The 8,641-nt window shown below is 37.4% G+C and overlaps 1 non-coding gene across 1 annotated transcript; it reads right to left on the minus strand.

The window, feature by feature from the left end:
• Positions 1-6,211: 6,211 nt before the first annotated feature.
• LOC141694522 (small nucleolar RNA R71) lies at positions 6,212-6,318 on the minus strand. The gene has a single exon (XR_012563817.1). It is a non-coding gene; the product is annotated as a small nucleolar RNA R71 (small nucleolar RNA).
• Positions 6,319-8,641: the final 2,323 nt, after the last annotated feature.

The raw sequence follows: 8,641 nt of genomic DNA on the forward strand, positions 1-8,641 counted from the left end.
AGACTGCAATGTCATGATCAGCCTCATGTTTGATCTAACAAAATGTTTAGGAACAATTAGATGTCTTGCTTGACTGGTTGTTGGACAGACATAAACTACTCCCTTGTGTGGATATAGATAGGATCCTGGAAAAGCTGCTATATGTGCCTTTTTGAGCTCTTGGAGATGTTGAGTGTCTTCTTGAATAACTGGATTTACTCTGTCAATTATTACATCCAGTTCAGATGCTCTTAAAGTTTGAAGATATGGAAGAGTCACCCGAAGACACCTGTCTACACCACCATCATTGATGTTCATGACAATCCGTTTCTCTAGAAAATTAATAACTTTCACCACCACTGCTCTTATAAAATTGATGTTCTTGCCCAAAGCTTTCTTGCAAGCCATATAGTTGTGTTGAAGAGATACCCTTAGTGCTGCAAGAAGGTCATTGAATTTCTGATCTTGATTGGGTCCTTCTGCAACCCTTAGTAGTCTTTCTTTCCCAACATCAACTTGAGCACTTGAGCTTTGTCCCACCTGAACAGACTCTTTGGATTTTGATTTAGCATCCCTGGACTGTTGAATCATAGCATCAATCTCCCCCTTAGTCTTGGTGACAGGCATGAGAAGGGGAGTTGGTAACTCTGGCCTTATTTGTTCAGGTAAAGCAGGCAGTGAAATGTTGAGCTTCCCCATGATGTCCCCCCAAAGCAACATAATTCTGCATTTGAAGGTGCTTATGAGAGTCCACCAGGGTCTGGATGTCTGTTTGTTGAATCTTGACTAGAGAAGTCAAAGCTTGGACATGTGCATTGAGAGTAGCATTAGAAGTCTGCAATTCTGAGACTTGGTTTTGGAGAGATTGGATTTGCAGATTTGTAGAAGTGGAACCAGGCTAATAAGAGCTAGTAGATGTTGAGGAGCCAAAAGTTGCTTCCACATCCTGTTTGATTCCATCCATGAGCAAAGCTGAAGGCTCATATCTGCTTTGATGAAGTTGCTCCAGCTTGACTTTTATGTCATTTGAATGAGTGATTTGCTGTTGGAGCACTGTATGAAGAGAGATGAAGGATTGTTTGAGATTTTTGACTTCCTTTTCAATGGTAGTAAGATCCATCCTTGACATTTGATCAACAAAATACTTGAACTTGGAAGTGATCTGTACTTGAGATGGGATGATCTCATCCATTTTGTCCTTCACTAACTTCCTTATTTTGTCCTCATGACCAGTCAACTTGAGTTCTAGGGCTTTACCAAACAGGTGAAAATTCTTGAGTTGAGCTTTGTAGAACTCAGTGACTGCATCATAGACATCCTGTGGAGTCAAGGCCTTGGCATTGCTCCCAAGAATTATAACATACTCATCCCTGAATCTAGCCAAGACTTGATCCATCTCCAACACAAAATCCTGAGATAACCAGACATCTACATTCCCATCCTGCTCTGCATCATTCACAATCTTCTCCTTCTATTTTTCAACATCTTCACTGTATGTGAGCATGATGGCTTGATAGTCTTGATTGCTCATATCAGAAGTGAGTAGATGCTGTGCGATATTTGCCAGTCCAGAAATCTGTTCAACAAGAAGATTATCTATAGATGTAGGTTGAGAACCAGATTCTTGCAGCCATTGAGATAGAATTTGTGGTTATTGAGGTTGTGAAGTTGATGGTTGGGTTGTCGAGGGATCAAAACCACATGTGACTGAAGTCATAGTTTTTCTCACATATTGCTCTGTGTTTATGACAGTGTGTTATCCTCCACTTGTAGTGGGAACCACCAATTGAATTGGAGGGGATTTGACTGGGTTACTGTCATGTACACCAACCTAAAACCCTTGTGCTTCTTGCAAAACACTGTCACATGAAAGTGATAAACTTGTATCCCTCATAGCAGGATCATTGACAATTGTACTCCTAGCATCAAATGCTAAAATAATTTCTGTTAGGGTTTTGAGGGGAATTGTTCCTACATGAGGAACCTCCAAATGAATTGGAGAGGATTTAGATAGCTCCCCCTCAGGAGTACTACTCTCAAACCTAACATTTTGTGAAGACTGATTTGCACATAAAGGTGCATTTAGTATCTCCATGGGGTTTTCAGTAAAAACTGATGAATCCCCCATGGATTTGATGGTGTTATCAAGGTCTACCCCAGCTAGTAGCCTCTCACCATCTGATTGTAGAGTCTGGGTGGTGAGCAAGGTTTCTTAAACCAAGTCACTTAATTTAGCTTGCACTTGAGAAACGGATTCAAGTGCTGTAGGTAAAGAAGAATTTTTTGAGATTGGAAGTTGTTGCTCATAAGTGAGTGTTGGAGGCTCCCCCTGAATGAATAAGGGAGCTTTAAAAGATGTGCCCTCACTGTGTGTGCCATCCTTATTTCTCATATCATACACTTGAATTGCCTCAGGTATAGGCTGTGTAGACTCTGTATAAGGTGCATCGGGGTGAATGCTCTTTTCAATAGACACACACTATTGAGAGGATGTATCTAGAGTCTGTTTAGTCCCCATTTTTACAACTGCATCATGTTGGGAGGATACAGAGGTGGCTTGAGTAGTCAGCTCAGTTTTCTTACTCTTCTTTGATCTCTTGACCAATGGTGACTCATGTTCTGTTTGGTCCTCACCACTCTCAGTCAAAATAGTTAAGGTTACCTCATTTCTCTTTCTTTTACTCACCTCATCCTTTTGAGAAGATGAGGTGGTTGGTTTCCTAGCTACTAATGGTTTTGAAGGAACAGGCTCAACACGGGTAGGTTCCTGTGGGTGTGCCTGTGTTTATGCTTCCACAACATCAGGAACCATTATTGCACTAAGTTGACTTTCACTAATTCTCATGTCTCGCATAGAATAAGGGTAAGTCTTAAATCTTTCAATCATGAAAGGTGTTAACTTAATACTTACTGGAACCTTATTCTTAGTAAGAAGTGATCCAAATAGAATTTTAGATACTTGCTTACAGTTTCCAATTAATGACCTGTTTACTCCTTCTAGCATATGCATGTCATTAACTTTATAGTTTAAAGCTGACATAATAAATCTAGGTAGAAAAGTTTCCTTACCTTTGATTCCAATGTCATTGTAAGCCTGGTGCTCAATTCCTCCAGTATATAGTGTCCTACATTGATCTGTTTATTGGTGGCCATTGAGTAGACCAACTTCTGGACAACACTTGATATGTTGTCAAATCCTGACTTCCTGCAAGTGAATGCCCTTATTACTGAGTCAAAAAGAAAGGATTATTCCCTTCTTAGATACTTCTTGTTCATGCTGGCCAGGTTAATCTTCTCAGAATAATTGATGAAATCCATGAATTCATATAGTTCATCCTGAGTTGGAGCCTCCATCGGCTTGTCAGTAGGAATACCCAGTGCCAAATTGACATCATTTTCAGAGATCTCCACATGTTGTCCCTTCATTATGCAGTTTATCACAATTTTTGCATGGTTCATTGGCAATTGTACTCCTAGCATCAACAGCTAAAGCAAATTTTGCTAAGGTTTTGAGGGGAGTTGTTCCTACATGAGGAACCTCCAAATGAATTAGAGAGGATTTAGATAGCTCACCCTCAGGAGTACTACCCTCAAACCTAACAGTATGTGAAGACTGATTTGCACATGAAGGTGCATCTAGTATCTCCATGGGGTCTTCAGTAAAAACTGATGAATCCCCCATGGTTTTGATGGTGTCATCAAGGTCTACCCCATCTAGTAGCTTCTCACCATCTGATTGTAGTGTATGAGTGGTGAGCAAGGTTTCTTGAACCAAGTCACTTGATTTAGCTTGCACTTGAGAAATGGATTCAAGTGCTGTAGGTAAAGAAGAAATTTTTGAGATTGAAAGTTGTTGCTCAGAAGTGAGTGTTGGTAGCTCCCCCTGAATGGATGAGGGAGCTTCAAAAGATGTGCCCTCACTGTGTGTGCCATCCTTATTTCTCCTACCATACACTTGAATTGCTTCAAGTACAGGCTATGCAGACTCTGTACAAGGTGCATTGGGGTGAATGCTCTTTTCAATAGACACACCATGTTGAGAGGATGTATCTAGAGTCTGTTTAGTCCCCATTTTTATAACTGCACCATGTTGGGAGGATACAGAGGTGGCTTGAGTGGTCAGCTCAAATTTCTTACTCTTCTTTGATCTCTTGACCAATGGTGACTCAGGTTCTGTTTGGTCCTTACCACTCTCATTCAAAATAATTTAGGTTACCTCGTTTCTCTTCCTTTTACTCACCTTATCCTTTTGAGAAGATGAGGTGGATGGTTTCCTAGCTACTAATGGTTTTGAAGGAACAGGCTCAACACGGGTAGGTTCATGTGGGTGTGCCTGTATTTGTGCTTCCACAGGCTCAGGAACCATTGTTGCACTAAGTTGACTTGCACTAATTCTCATGTCTGGCATACAATAAGGGTAAGTCTTAAATCTTTCAATCATGAAAGGTGTTAACTTAATACTTACTGGAACCTTATTCTTAGTAAGAAGTGATCCAAATGGAATTTTAGATACTTGTTTACAGTTTCCAATTAATGACATGTTTACTCCTTCTAGCATATGTATGTCATTAACTTTATAGTTTAAAGCCGAAATAATAAATCTAGGTAGAAAAATTTCCTTACCTCTTGATTCCAATGGCATTTTTAGCCTGGTGCTCAATTCCTCTAATATGTAGTGTCCTACATTGATCTGTTTATTGGTGGCCATTGAGTAGACCAGCTTCTGGACAACACTTGATATGTTGTCAAATCATGACTTCTTGCAAGTGAATGCCCTTATTACTGAGTCAAAAAGAAAGGACTATTCCCTCCTTAGATGCTTCTTGTTCATGTTGGCCAGGTTGATCTTCTCAGAATAATTGATGAAGTCCATGAATTCATACAGTTCATCCTGAGTTGGAGCCTCCACCAACTTGTCAGTAGGAATACCCAGTGCCAGATTGACATTATTTCCAGAGATCTCCACATGTTGTCCCTTGATTGTGCAGTTTATCACAATTATTGCAGCTTGGTTCTCATACTTAATTGTCCTTGTTGTATTTGTGTTCCAAAAGTCCCCTAACACATCCAAATACAACACACAATTAGCAATAAGAGCACTTACAAAGTAGGTCTCAGATAAGAACTTGACAAAGCATTGGAAAATCTCAGGCGCTTGGTTTGTATCAAAAAATGCAAGGAAGTTGGTCTCCTTGGGGATGAAGGGTACGATATTGTTGGCTGCCATTGATATGAGTATGAAGTTTAGTGGGTAAAAGAAATTAGTGAGAAAAGAGTGAAAACGAGAGAGAAATTTGTTTTGGATTGAAAAGCTAGGTCACTTGAGATCTCGAAAGTTGTAACTATGAATATGTATCGAGATGTCTGGGTATGTATAGTAAAAGCAAATGACTTGTCGAGAACTCAAAAATAGATGTTTGAAATTTGTCTATTAAGAACAATAAGACTATTGAATGAAGTATTTAATGAAGTTAGAATCCCATGTTTGTCATATATATTAATTCAACCATTCTTATTCTCTTAGTTATAATTATTAGTTTAATCTCTTAGTTTAATGAAAACCCAATTTGTTATTTGTCCTAGCATTGAGCGATAACCATACATTGTTGCATATGTGTATAAATTGAACTTAACCTAAACCAGTCTATGTGGAAACAAATCTGATTTATGTCTTATACTACTTACGAACGCGTATACTTGCGTGAATTTTAGCGCGTGTTTTCGCCCTAACAAGTTTTTGGCGCCGCTGCCGAGGACTCGGTGTTAATTTTTAATTTATGTGCTTGTCATCAGTGGTCGTTAAAGTTCAATGACTTGGACTCTTTTACTCTCACGGTTTATTTGTTTGTGTTTCAGGTACTCAGTACAATGGGAGATCCAGTAGCATGAACGAAAGCCTTGATAGATTTTTCTCAACCCAAGATCAATAACATTCAATCTAGCATTGTCCGGCTAGCTATCACAGCTAATACCTTTGAGATCAAGCCTGGCATAATTCAATTGGTGCAGAATTCAATCCAGTTTGGGGGTTCCCCAACTGAAGATCCCAATATGCACATTAGGGATTTCATTGAGATCTGCGACACCTTCAAGTTCAACGGTGTTTCTGAAGATGCTGTGAAGCTGAGGCTGTTCCCATTGGTTACACTCTCTACCAGCTGGTTCGATTACTACTTGGGAAGATCTTGCTCATAAGTTTCTTACTAAATTCTTCCCTATGGCGAAGACAGCTGCACTCAGGAATTCCATTACTCAATTTACGCAGTAAACGAGAGAATCGCTATGTGAAGCTTGGAAGCGCTACAAGGAGATGCTTAGGAAGTGTCCTCATCATGGAATGCCTAATTGGATGATCATCAATTGTTTTTACAATGGGTTGGGAGCACAATCCAGACCCATGCTCGATGCAGCATCAGGTGGAGCATTATGGGCAAAGATCTATGAGGAAGCTTATGATCTAATTGAACTGATGGCTGTTGTAATATCCGGGATATATCATGTAATTATTTTTGATATTAAATAATTATTATGTGTGCTCAGTATCTATTCTGTGAGTTAATTGTTAAGTGTTATCTGTACTTGAATATTCAAAAATAATATTAATTGAGTATTTTAATTTTTATATGTCCAAAATAAAATATAGATAATTGTCATATCTTCCTGATTATTTTTATGTTGATTTATGGATTTATAAGAATCATATGAAATTTCTAAAATCTTTTTCCGGGTAATTAAAATCTATTTTATAAAAACGGGAACCAACCGACGTCAACCGTTGTTACATTTTTGGAACCCAAACTCTTCCGAGAACTCCTTCCTAACCTAATTGTAATATTCCGAGCATATTCCATGTTTCGACTTTTTCGATCCGGCTTACGGTTTGTCCTGCGCGGGTCCCGGCGCAACATTTTTGATACAATATTCGTTTCGGTAAATCAATAAAACCCGTATTTCCGATAAACGAGAGCTTTTTATTAAACTATCCCAATTATCACTTCGTAATACGTGTAACCAGGCGCTGAGACCAAGACCGTAGTACAAATTGTACTGATTTGGATAATTATCCCGAAAACCGATACCGATTGGATCAGTTTTTACAAATAAACGTACCGTTTTATATCCGGAATGATCCAATGGGATACAAATTTTCCATAATTATAAATAGCCTTTTACCGTATTTTATTTCGTATCAAAATCATTTGCAGATAGTTAATTATATAATTTTCAGAGAAAAGCCCTAATTTCTAAAACTGTTCTAAGAATCAAACAGCAAAACGAAGGCGTTACCGATCTCTGTTTTCAAAGCTTGAGTAACCAAAACGAAGGATTTGAGGTGTTCTATCAGATTCTGAGCTTTGTTTCACTGCAGAAATCAAGGTTATTTTTCTAAAAATTTATTTATTTTCGAATTTATTTTATTAAAAATATGAATTTTTGTTCGGATGATTGTTTGTATGATTTGATGATTGCATGTTGTAGAGCTTGTTTTCCTGATGATTTTCATATGTCATACGTCTGATTTGGAATTCAATAACATGTTCAAATTTGAGTTTAATTTTCGAATTTCAAAATTAGGGTTTATAACCCGTATGAATGTTCTTAATTGAAATTTGGGGGTTTCTTATTCTGTGATAGATTGATGTTGTGTTATAGTGGGTTGTGTTCTCTGTGAAATTTGCAATCTAGTCGTATAAGTTTCATGAATCAACGAGGTCTGTAGAGAAGGGAGTTGTGTTTTGAAGTTTTCCGATGTTCGCCGGAAACTGGAAAATTTCACGGCCAAATTCCGGCCAACTCAGGGATTGTTAGATTGTTTTGATTGCATGGTTGTGTTCCTGGTAACCTGTAGATGTGATCTGGAGCTTGTGGCAAGGTGATGAGGCCGGAATCGTGTTCTTCGGCCACCCCTGTGTTTTCCGGCGACGGGATGTAAAATTTGCAGTTTGGTCCCTGAACTTTTGGGGACGATACAGTTAGGTCCCTGAAGTTTCCAGACTTTGCAAAAATTGGATTCCTGTTTTAAAAATGTTTAAAAATCATATTTCCTAATTATTTTTATTATAAAAATTCGTTTTTAATTTTTGAAAATTCTAAAAATTATTATTTTAATTCCGAATATTATTTTTAATTCACAAATAAATCTGAATTAATTAGTTAATTAATTTCAGTTAATTTTTAATTGATTAATTAGTCAATTAAATCGAAAATTAATTGATTAATTGATTTAATTAATTATTAATTGATTTTTAATTAATTATTTAATTAGATTTAATTATTTAAAAATATTTTAAAAATTTTGAAAAATAGTTTCGAGCTTTAAAATATTATTCTAAATTATTTTCAAGGCTCGATAATTATTCTAAAATTGTTTCGGAGTCACAATTGGCCAACCGAACCCTGTTTATTATTCTGAAATTGATCCAACGACCCGTTTTAATTCCGAAAAATGTTTTAAAAATTATTTTAAATACCCGAAAGCACATTTATGACCCGAGACTTCTTTATAAATGATATGTCATTGATTACGTGATGTATTATGTGTTATACGTGACCTGTTGTTTGACTATCGGTCTATATATTCGGTGTTTACTTCGTTATTGCATAGATTTCAATCCGTTAATCGGATTTGGGTAAAACGAAGGGTAGATAGAAGTATGTGTTG

The sequence above is a fragment of the Apium graveolens genome, chromosome 10 (assembly GCF_009905375.1).
Source record: "Apium graveolens cultivar Ventura chromosome 10, ASM990537v1, whole genome shotgun sequence".
In the NCBI taxonomy this organism is placed as follows: domain Eukaryota; kingdom Viridiplantae; phylum Streptophyta; class Magnoliopsida; order Apiales; family Apiaceae; genus Apium; species Apium graveolens.